The sequence below is a fragment of the Mobula birostris genome, chromosome X (assembly GCF_030028105.1).
Source record: "Mobula birostris isolate sMobBir1 chromosome X, sMobBir1.hap1, whole genome shotgun sequence".
NCBI lineage: Eukaryota > Metazoa > Chordata > Chondrichthyes > Myliobatiformes > Myliobatidae > Mobula > Mobula birostris.
This window is the reverse complement of record NC_092402.1, coordinates 12,275,975-12,288,443: the sequence shown is the minus strand read 5'-3', so window position 1 is coordinate 12,288,443 and position 12,469 is coordinate 12,275,975. Positions and strand designations below refer to the sequence as shown.

The following is a 12,469-nucleotide window of genomic DNA, read 5'->3' as shown; positions in this document are numbered from 1 at the left end:
TCGTGGATGGTAGGGCTATGGCCCTGGTGTAGGCTGATGAGACTGGGCAGATTAATAGTTTGGTGCTGTAGTGTTCTATGACGCTATGACTTTAATGAGGGTCTCTAGAGGCCTCCAAGCAGTCATGAGGAAATGGGGGGTGGCATTATTGGAGATTATTTGTCTGGTGCCTAGCACCAAAGTAAACAGCTGAAGTCTTGAAGGAATAATTATCAGTATTCAGATAGAAAAGGACATTGCCGTTGCAGAACTGGATAGGATGAGCTTGTTTTCCTTGGGGTGGAAAAAGCTACTTGGTAACAGATTGAGGGACACAGTGTAAGTGGTAAGAAACTCATTGCTTCACATAATTGTTTGTGGTGTAAGTTAAAGGTAAGGGTTATGAGATTTGCAGGGCTTTGAATAAAATCTTTTCTGACCAGTGTACTTAAAACAGCATGGGTTAAACCATAAGGCAAAGGAACAGGATTAGGTCATTCAGCCCATCAGGTTTTCTCTGCCATTGGATCACGGCTGATTTATTATTCCTCTCAACCCCATTCTCCTGATCTTCTCTATGTAACCTTTGACGGCATGATTAAGTACCTGTGGACTTCTATTTTAAATGTACCCAAATGACTTGGCCTCCACAGCCCTTCGTGGCAATGAATTTCTACAGATCTAACACCCTCTGGCTAAAAAGATTGGTACTTGACAACCAGCACTTTTTTTTTGTTTGAGGCACTTTGGGTATTTGAATAGGCTCAGGTGGCAAGGTGGAGATATGTCACTACCAAAGGAGATGTAAGGCACTCCTTCTCTCCCCTAACCATGTAAATCACCCTTGGGTAAGATGTAGCTCCTGCTAGGCCCATGAGAGTAGGTGATGGATGATCATATGAGCAGCCGGTGCATATCACAAGCCCTGGTTATGTGATCACTGATGCCAGGCAGACAGTCTGTGAAGAGGATTGATAATGGCTGAGGTCACCTGTCTTGTAAAGACACTGCCCAGGATCATGTGGATAAATACAATTGGCATTGATGTGCAAGAATGTCAATATGGATGTGGTGAGCCCAACGAACTAACTTTTCTGACAATAACATGAGGACCTTGGGTAAACAATGGGAGCATGAACATTTTTGCCTGTTCATTTGCCCCTCTAAATGCCTCTCAAAAATAGTGATTGTATCTGATTTCACCAACAAATCTGGTAGGAAGTTCTGGATATAAATCATTCTATGTGTCATCATCGTCAGCATGATTACGTGCCATGTGTATGACATAGGTGACCATGGTCTTTCCATGACCATGATTGTGCTTGGCAAATTTTTCTGCAGAAGTGGTTTGCTGTTGCCTTCTGGGCAATGTCTTTACAAGATGGGTGACCCCTTGCATCAGTGGTCACATAACCAGGAATTGTGATATGCACCAGCTGCTCATACTATCCACCTCTTACTCCCGTGGCTTCATGTGACCCTGATTGGGGGGCTAAGCAGGTGCTACACCTTGCCCAAGGATAACCTGCAAGTCTAGCAGAGGGAAGGAGCACCTTATACCTCCTTTGGTAGAGACCACCCTGCCAGCCAAATTCTATGTGTATTGTTTTTTTTTTAAGATTTCATGTGAAATTCCCTTTAATACTCTTTCCAATCACCTTTAGTGTCATGTTACAGTTGTATAAAACATTGGTTAGACCACACTTGGCTTTCTGGCAGGGGACCCATGGAGTAAGCTGTATTTTGGCACCGCTCCATACCCTTTACTCTTTTACATGTAACCACTCTTATTTACTTTACCTATACCTACAATAAATGATTTATATTACATTTATATCATTGAACTATGACTTTTACTTACTGAAAATGAATACCAGAGCACGAGAAATTAAAGAAGGGAAAGGTTCTGGCGGGAACGGGAAAAAAAAATTGGTGATCCTGGAACATCAAAGGAAGCTCCGGTAACTATGGAACTAATGAAGAAACTTCTAGATGAAACAGTTAATCAAAGACTCACCGGAATTGGAGGAGTGTTGAAGTCGATGCAAGAGGATTCAAGAACATTCAGACGTGAAATTAATCAACAAGAAGTCAGAATCTTGGAACTAGATGAAGATGGCTGCAAAAGGGATTGAAAAATTGAAGCTCTTGAAACAAGTTTAACTTCGGTAACTCAGCAACTGGAATGTTATCAAGCTAAGAATATCGATCTTGAAAATCGCTCCTGACGATAGAATTTGCGAATAATCGGTTTTCCTGAAGATGTTGAGACAGGAGATCCCACCAAATATTTCTCTAAATTGCTAATGGATGTGTTTGGTTCCGATATATTAGAGGAGCCCCCACTATTAGATCGCACCGTTCTTTTTGTTTTAATCCAGAGAATTTGACCAGACCAAAACCAATCATCATTCAGTTTCATTATGTCCATGATAAGGAACGAGTTATTTGAGCTGCTCGGAAGAAGGGTATGATCCAATTTCAAGAATTCAAGTTCAGGGTTGTTGAAGTCTACAGCCAAGACGTACTGAAAAAACGGATGGCTTTTAAACCACAGATGGCAGAACTTTATTGTCGGGGCTATAAAATAGCGCTACTGTTTCCAGCCCGTTTGAGAGTGGTTATGCTGGACAACTCGCGTAGCCTGTTTAAAAATTCGATGGAAGCCCAAAGTTTTCTCGATAATCTGCCTCGATTAATTAATGTATCGTTTTGTTTTCTCTCTCGTCTTTGATTTTATAGTTTGAGGGTTTTTCCCTTGATCTTGCAGTGTAGGTTCGCTTTATACTGTTAAATGATATTATGCTTTTCTGTTAGTGATCTTGTATATCTTACTCTTAATACTTTTTGAAAGTTATTTAGTTACAATTTTAATGCTTGTTTTCTTTCTGAAATATTACTGGAGTATTATATTTTAAGATGGTGGATTGTTTTCTTCTCCCCAGAATCCTTTCTGTTTCTAACGTCACTTCCGATCACTTATATATGAAAAATTAATCTAGTAATATAATCTAACGTTTGATGTTCTTTGAAATATGAGTAAGAAGGAACTATTAGATGCTTATAATCGTGTAAGCTTTTTCTTACCATTATAGCTTTTTTTTACTTTTTTTTGAATATGGGTGGTATTTCTTTTGGTAAACATATTTCTTTTGGGTTGCCTTCTGGAAAGATAGGGTTAGGATTAGCTTTAGATTTAGCATTGGCCACTTTCTGGTTTTTTTTGGGGGGGGTTTTGTGGGAGGAGGGTGGTATTCTTGTTCTTTAATTCATTTTTGCTTTTTAAATGAGCTGACCTGAAACTACCAAAATGTCTGAAATGTCATAACTTCCAGTTCCTCTTTGGATCTTTTTTCCCCTTCCAGGGTCATGAGTCTGTACTCTGGTTAACCCTTTACGTATGCTCGAGCTCATTACGATGGATAAGATTATTAATTTGGTTTCTTGGAATACAAATGGCTTAAACCACCCGATTAAGCGGAAGAGGTTGCCTACCTTTCCGACTTCAAATCCTACTGATACTATTGATAAAATTTTAGGTTTAAATCCTTTTCAGAAGGGATTAATAGCAATTATCTATGATATAATTATGAAATTACAGCTAGGTATATCTGATAAAATTAAAAATGAATGGAAAAGGGAACTTCAACTTTGTCTACCTATAGAGAAATGGGATAACGTTTTTCAGTTAGTTAGTACTACTTCTATATGTGCTAAACATACATGAATACAATTTAAAGTATTACATAGAGCCCACATGTCCAAAGATAAATTAGCCCGTTTTTATTCCCATATAAACCCTACTTGTGATAGATGTCACTCTGAGGTGGCTTCTTTAACTCATATGTTTTGGTCCTGTCCTCTTTTGGAAAAATATTGGAAACATATTTTTGATATTATTTCAACAGTTCTGATTTGATTTAAAACCCCATCCTATTACAGCAATTTTTGGATTCTCAATGGTAGAACATAGATCTTTGTCTTCTTCAGCCTGTCGGATGATAGCTTTTGTTACTTTAATGGCTAGAAGATCTATTTTGTTGAACTGGAAGGAAACCAATCCTCCTATTACATTCCAATGGTTTTCTCAAACTATATTAAATTTAAATTCAGAAAAAATTAGAAGTGATAATTTTGATCCTTTGGTTAAATTGGAAGAAACTTGGAAACCTTTTATGCAACATTTTCATATGATGTAATTTGACCTTTCCGAATCTTTTTTAAATTATATGAATAGAGGAGCGGAGTTGGCGACATTACTGAATGTGTCTGATTCAAGATATTGGTCTAGCCCTGTTCTGTTTCTTTTTGGGTTTTTTTTTCTTTTGGGGTTTTTCTTTGTTTGTATATGTTTTTTCTCTATATTTCTTTTTTTTCTGTATGACTAATTTCATTATGAGTTTGGAACTCTATTATACCTATGTTACTTAAAATCCTTTTTGTATATGCTTATTAAGATTGTTCCAATCTCTTTGTATCAACTTTGTTATTGAGTTTATAATTTTGAAAGTTAATAAAAAGATGTAAAAAGAAAGACCACACTTAAAATATTGTGTACAGTTCTCATTGCCACATGTCAGGAAGGATGTAGTAGCAAGAGAGTTCAGAATAGATTCGCCAGGATGTAGCAAAAACAGGAGGGCTGTGGTTGCCATGCCCAAGAGCAGAACCATCTACAAAAGTGGTTGATAGAACCCTGTCGATCACACGCAAGGCCCTCCCCACCATTGAGTACATCTGCAAAGAGTACTGCCACAAGAAAACAGCATCTGTCATCAAGGACCTCCACCATCTGGGACATTCTTCACTAATGCCTTCGGGTAGAGCCTTAGCGCCCACACCAGCAGGTTCAAAAACAGTTATCATCAGGCTCTTGAACCAGAGTGGATAACTTCACTCAGCACAACCCTGAACTGATACACGATCAACAGACTGGCTTTCAAGGAGTCTTCACAACTCATCTTTTCTATATTATTCATTTGCAGTTTGTCGTCTTTCGCACTTTGTCAGTCTTTATAACTATATAACATTTACAGCACAGAAACAGGCCATCTCGGCTCCTCCAGTCCGTGCCAAATGCATACTCTCACCTAGTCCCACCGACCTGCACTCAGCCTATAACCCTCCATTCCTTTCCTGTCTATATAGCTGTTCAATTTAACTTTAAATGACAACATCGAACCTGCCTCAACCACTTCTGCTGGAAGCTCGTTCCACACAGCTACCACTCTCTGAGTAAAGAAGCTCCCCCTCATGTTACCCCTAAACTTTTGCCCTTTAACTCTCAACTCATGTCCTCTTGTTTGAATCTCCCCCACTCTCAATGGAAAAAGCCTATCCACGTCAACTCTATCAATCCCCCTCATAATTTTAAATACCTCTATCAAGTCCCCCCTCAACCTTCTACGCTCCAAAGAACAAAAACCCAACTTGTTCAACCTTTCTCTGTAACTTAGGTGATGAAACCCAGGTAACATTCTAGTAAATCTTCTCTGTACTCTCTCTATTTTGTTGACATCTTTCCTATAATTCAGTGACCAAAACTGTACACAATACTCCAAATTTGGCCTCACCAATGCCTTGTACAATTTCAACATTACATAGATATGTGAAAAGAAAAAGATTGGTTAAGACAAATGTAGGTCCCCTACAGACAGAAACAGGTGAATTGATTATGGGGAGCAAGGACATGGCAGACCAATTGAATAACTACTTTGGTTCTGCCTTCACTAAGGAGGACATAAATAATCTTCCAGAAATAGTAGGGGACAGAGGGTCCAGTGAGATGGAGGAACTGAGCGAAATACATGTTAGTAGGGAAGTGGTGTTAGGTAAATTGAAGGGATTAAAGGCAGATAAATCCCCAGGACCAGATGGTCTGCATCCCAGAGTGCTTAAGGAAGTAGCCCAAGAAATAGTGGATGCAATAGTGATAATTTTTCAAAACTCTTTAGATTCTGGACTAGTTCCTGAGGATTGGAGGGTGGCTAATGTAACCCCACTTTTTAAAAAAGGAGGGAGAGAGAAACCGGGGAACTATAGACCAGTTAGCCTAACATCGGTGGTGGGGAAAATGCTAGAGTCAGTTATCAAAGATGTGATAACAGCACATTTGGAAAGCGGTGAAATCATCGGACAAAGTCAGCATGGATTTGTGAAAGGAAAATCATGTCTGACGAATCTCATAGAATTTTTTGAGGATGTAACTAGTAGAGTGGATAGGGGAGAACTGGTGGATGTGATATATTTGGATTTTCAAAAGGCTTTTGACAAGGTCCCACACAGGAGATTAGTGTGCAAACTTAAAGCACATGGTATTGGGGGTAAGGTATTGATGTGGATGGAGAATTGGTTGGCAGACAGGAAGCAAAGAGTGGGAATAAATGGGACCTTTTCAGAATGGCAGGCAGTGACTAGTGGGGTACCGCAAGGCTCAGTGCTGGGACCCCAGTTGTTTACAATATATATTAACGACTTAGATGAGGGAATTAAACGCAGCATCTCCAAGTTTGTGGATGACACGAAGCTGGGTGGCAGTGTTAGCTGTGAGGAGGATGCTAAGAGGATGCAGGGTGACTTGGATAGGTTAGGTGAGTGGGCAAATTCATGGCAGGTGCAGTTTAATGTGGATAAATGTGAAGTTATCCACTTTGGTGGCAGAAACAGGAAAACATTATTATCTGAATGGTGGCCGATTAGGAAAAGGGGAGGTGCAACGAGACCTGGGTGTCATTATACACCAGTCATTGAAAGTGGGCATGCAGATACAGCAGGCGGTGAAAAAGGCGAATGGTATGCTGGCATTCGTAGCAAGAGGATTCGAGTACAGGAGCAGGGAGGTACTACTGTAGTTGTACAAGGCCTTGGTGAGACCACACCTGGAGTATTGTGTGCAGTTTTGGTCCCCTAATCTGAGGAAAGACATCCTTGCCATAGAGGGAGTACAAAGAAGGTTCACCAGATTGATTCCTGGGATGGCAGGACTTTCATATGATGAAAGACTGGATCAACTAGGCTTATACTCATTGGAATTTAGAAGATTGAGGGGGGATCTGATTGAAACGTATAAAATCCTAAAGGGATTGGACAGACTAAATGCAGGAAGATTGTTCCCGATGTTGGGGAAGTCCAGAATGAGGGGTCACAGTTTGAGGATAAAGGGGAAGCCTTTTAGGACCGAGATTAGGAAAAACTTCTTCACACAGAGAGTGCTGAATCTGTGGAATTCTCTGCCACAGGAAACAGTTGAGGCCAGTTCATTGGCTACATTTAAGAAGGAGTTAGATATGGCCCTTGTGGCTAAAGGGATCAGGGGGTCTGGAGGGAAGGCTGGTACAGGGTTTTGAGTTGGATGATCAGCCATGATCATACTGAATGGCGGTGCAGGCTCGAAGGGCCAAATGGCCTACTCTTGCACCTATTTTCTATGTTTCTATCCCAACTCCTTTACTCAATGCTCTGATTTATAAAGGCCAGCATACCAAAAGCTTTCTTCACCACCCTATCCACATGAGATTCCATCTTCAGGGAACTATGCACCATTATTCCTAGATCCCTCTGTTCTACTGCATTCTTCAGTGCCCTACCATTTACCATGTATGTCCTATTTTGATTAGTCCTACCAAAATGTAGCACCTCACATTTATCAGCATTAAATTCCATCTGCCATCTTTCAGCCCACTCTTCTAACTTGCCTAAATCTCTCTGCAAGCTTTGAAAACCTACTTCATTATCCACAACTCCACCTATCTTAGTATCATCAGCATACTTACTAATCCAATTTACCACCCCATCATCCAGATCATTAATATATATGACAAACAACATTGGACCCAGTACAGATCCCTGAGGCACACCACTAGTCACCGGCCTCCAATCTGCCAAACAGTTATCCACCACTACTCTCTGGCGTCTCCCATCCAGCCACTGCTGAATCCATTTTACTGCATCAATATTAATACCTAATGATTGAACCTTCCTAACTAACCTTCCATGTGGAACCTTGTCAAAGGCCTTACTGAAGTCCATATAGACAAAATCCACCGCTTTACCCTCGTCAACTTTCCCAGTAACCTCTTCAAAAAAATTCAATAAGATTTGTCAACATGACCTTCCACGCACAGATCCATGTTGAGTGTTCCTAATCAGACCCTGTCTATCCAGATAATTATATATACCATCTCTAAGAATACTTTCCATCAATTTACCCACCACTGACGTCAAACTCACAGGCCGATAATTGCTAGGTTTACTCTTAGAACCCTTTTTAAACAATGGAACAACATGAGCAATACGCCAATTCTCCGGCACCATCCCCTTTTTTAATGACATTTGAAATATTTCTGTCAGAGCCCCTGCTATTTCCACACGAACTTCCCTCAAGGTCCTAGGGAATATCCTGTCAGGACCCGGAGATTTATTCACTTTTGTATTCCTTAAAAGTGCCAGTACTTGCTCTTCTTTAAACATCATAGTTTCCATAACTTCCTCACCTGTTTCCCTTATCTTACACAATTCAATATCCGTCTCCTTAGTGAATACCGAAGAAAAGAAATTGTTTAAAATCTCCCCCATCTTTTTTGGCTCCACACATAGCTGTCCACTCTGATTCTCTAAGGGACCAATTTTATCCCTCACTGCCCTTTTGCTATTAATATAACTGTAGACACCCTTTGGATTCATTTTCACCTTACTTACCAAAGCAACCTCGTATCTTCTTTTAGCTTTTCTAATTTCTTTCTTAAGATTCTTTTTACATTCTTTATATTCCTCGAGCACCTCATTTACTCCATGCTGTCTATATTTACTGTAGATATCTCTCTTTTTCCAAACCAAGTTTCCAATATCCCTTGAACACCATGGCTCTCTCAAACTTTTAACCTTTCCTTTCAACCTCACAGGAACATAAAGATTCTGTACCCTCAAAATTTCACCTTTAAATGACCTCCATTTCTCTGTTACATCCTTCCCATAAAACAAATTGTCCCAATCCATGCCTTCTAAATCCTTTCGCATCTCCTCAAAGTTAGCCTTTCTCCAATCAAAAATCTCAACCCTGGGTCCAGACCTATCCTTCTCCATAGTTATTTTGAAACTAATGGCATTGTGATCACTGGACCCGAAGTGCTCCCCAACACTTACCTCCGTCACCTGACCTATCTCATTCCCTAACAGGAGATCCAACACTGCCCCTTCTCTAGTTGGTACCTCTCGTTATGTATCGTGCTTTGTACAAACCCCATTTCCAGAAAAGTTGGGATATTTTCCAAAATGCAATAAAAACAAAAATCTGTGATATATTAATTCACGTGAACCTTTATTTAACTGACAAATGTACAAAGAAAAGATTTTCAATAGTTTTACTGACCAACTTAATTGTATTTTGTAAACATACACAAATTTAGAATTTGATGGCTGCAACACACTCAACAAAAGTTGGGACAGAGGCATGTTTACCATTGTGTTACATCACCTTTTCTTTTAATAACACTTTTTAATCGTTTTGGAACTGAGGATACTAATTGTAGTAGATTTGCAATTGGAAGTTTTGTCCATTCCTGCTTGATATAAGACTTCAACTGCTCAACAGTCCGTGGTCTCCGTTCTCCTCTTCATGATGCGCCATACATTTTCAATAGGAGATATATCTGGACTGGCAGCAGCCCAGTCAAGCACACGCACTCTGTGTCTGCAAAGCCACGCTGTTGTAGCCCGTGCAGAATGTGGTCTGGCATTGTCCTGCTGAACGTCCCGGGAAGAGACGTCGCCTTGATGGTAACATGTCTCTCTAAAATCCTAATATACGCCTCAGAGTCAATGGTACCTTCACATACATGCAACTCACCCTTGCCGTGGGCACTGATGCACCCCCATACCATCACAGATGCTGGCTTTTGCACCTTTCGCTGATAACAATCTGGATGGTCGTTTTCATCTTTGGCACGGAGAACTCGATGCCCGTTTTTTCCAAAAACTAGCTGAAATGTGGACTCATCTGACCACAGCACATGGTTCCACAGTCTTTCGGTCCATCTGAGATGAGCTCAGGCCCAGAGAACTCGCCGACATTTCTGCATAGAGTTGATGTATGGCTTCCTCCTTGCGTAATACAGTTTCAAGTTGCATTTCTGGATGCAGCGATGGACTATGTTGAGCGACAATGGTTTTCCGAAGTAATCCCGAGCCCAGGTGGCTATAATTGTGACAGTAGCATGACGGTTTCTTAGGCAGTACTGCCTAAGGGCTCAAAGATCACGCGCATTCAACAGTGGTTTCTGACCTTGCCCTTTACGCACTGAGATGTCTCTGAATTCTCTGAATCTTTTCACAATATTATGTACAGTAGATATTGAAAGACCTAAATTCTCTGCAATCTTGCATTGAGAAATGTTCCTTTTGAACTGATACTTGAATCTTGTGCACTTTTCAATCTTATTTTAACTCTGTCCGAACTTTTGTTGAGTGTGTTGCAGCCATCAAATTCTAAATTTGTGTATGTTTACAAAATACAATTAAGTTGGTCAGTAAAACTATAGAAAATCTTTTCTTTGTACTTTTGTCAGTTAAATAAAGGTTCACGTGAATTAACGTATCACAGATTTTTGTCTTTATTGCATTTTGGAAAATATCCCAACTTTTCTGGAAATGGGGTTTGTATATTCTATTGTATTTTTTATTTTCTTGTAAATGTCTGCAAGAAAATGAATCTCAACATATAACATATACATACTTTGATAATAAATTTACTTTGAACCTTTGAACTTTGAAGGTGGCTTGGGCAGCCTAGCCAATGAGGGGTGACCTTATACAGGTTTATAAAATAATGGCAGGCAAAGATAGGATAGATAGAATCTTCCTCCCAGGACAGCAAAATTTAGGTAATAGAGGGCATTTAAAGTAAGATGGGGGGGGGGGTGGAGAATTAAAGAAAATGAAGGATAGATTTTCCACACAAAAAGAGTATGAATATCTGGAACAAGCTACCAATGGAGGCAGATACAATAACAACAATGTTTAAAAAGTGTTTGGACTGATACTTGACAGAAAAGGCAGAGAAATGGGATTCGTTTGGATAATTATCATGGTCAGCATAGACAAGGTGACTGACAGGGTCTGATTCTGTGCTCTACATTTCTGTGATGCTAAGCCTATGCCCTCTGTTGGATTATGGTCACTCTCCCGAAGTGTTTTCCCTACTTCCACTTCCACCACTTGTTCAGCATTATTTCCTAAGATGAGGCCAAATGTTGTCTGCTGATGGCAGCATAGTGGTTGGTGTAATGCTTTACAGTGCCAGTGATCACCAATCAGGGTTCAATTACCTCCACTGTCTGTAAGGAGTTTTTTATGTTCTTCTTGTGACCGTGTGGTTTTGCCCCCAGTCCTCTGGTTTCTTCTCATACTCCAAAGACATATGGTTGAAGTTTGGGTTAGTAAGTTGTGAGCAGGCTATGTTGGCACTGGAGTTATGGCGACATTTATAGGCTGCCTTTGGATTGTGTTGGTGGTTGACACAAAATGTATTTCATTGTATGCTTCAATATGCATGTGATTCAGTTTATCTTTATCTTTAGTAAGACTGTCCTCCCATATTGCCTGAAAAATATTTACTTGGAGGTACTTGCCAAATTCCACCCCATCTGAGCCCCTTGTCTCAAAGCTACCCCAGTCAATGTTAGAAAATTTTAAATCTTGCACTACTATTACCCAATTTACTTTACACCTCTATGTGATTTGCTTTATTACCTGTTCCTCTAATACCTACTATCGGGAAGCCTAAAGTATAACTCCAAAAAGGTGATCTTACTTGCGGCTTGTTATGTTGCTGGCATTTAGGGCAGCATTGAAGGTCCTCCATCTCTGGTGGTGTTCAGGACTTCCTTCATCAGGCCAGTAGCTTCTTCTCAGTTTTCACTGCTGTCAGTCATGCAAGTCCCCGGTGGAGACTCAGGAATACCATTGCACTTGGGTGTAGAAAGATTCTTCATTACTTGGGGTCACAGTTTGAGGATAAAGGGGAAGCCTTTTAGGACCGAGATTAGGAAAAACTTCTTCACTCAGAGAGTGGTGAATCTGTGGAATTCTTTGCCACAGGAAGCAGTTGAGGCCAGTACATTGGCTATATTTAAGAGGGAGTTAGATATGGCCCTTGTGGCTACGGGGATCAGGGGGTATGGAGGGAAGGCTGGGGCGGGGTTCTGAGTTGGATGATCAGCCATGATCATAATAAATGGCGGTGCAGGCTCGAAGGGCCGAATGGCCTACTCCTGCACCTATTTTCTATGTCTATGTTCTATGTTTCTGTAACGGTTTTGTTTTACCTGTCAGTGTTGTTAGCCCTGAGCTGAACCTCTGAACCTGGAGGCCTGGTGGACCACTCTTAGTCTATCCTCTACTCTTTGACTCATTTGGAGTTGGTGACCCTACCAAGACCCAAAGCAAAAAGCCCTGAGTCCAGCCAGCATAGTTCTCTGGGTCATTGGGGCACACA

General features: G+C 40.5%; 1 protein-coding gene across 2 annotated transcripts in view; it reads left to right on the top strand.

Moving 5' to 3' along the window:
- The window catches only part of npepps (aminopeptidase puromycin sensitive), a 294,931-nt gene that overhangs the window by 169,602 nt on the left and 112,860 nt on the right, over positions 1-12,469 (top strand). The window lies entirely within an intron of this gene.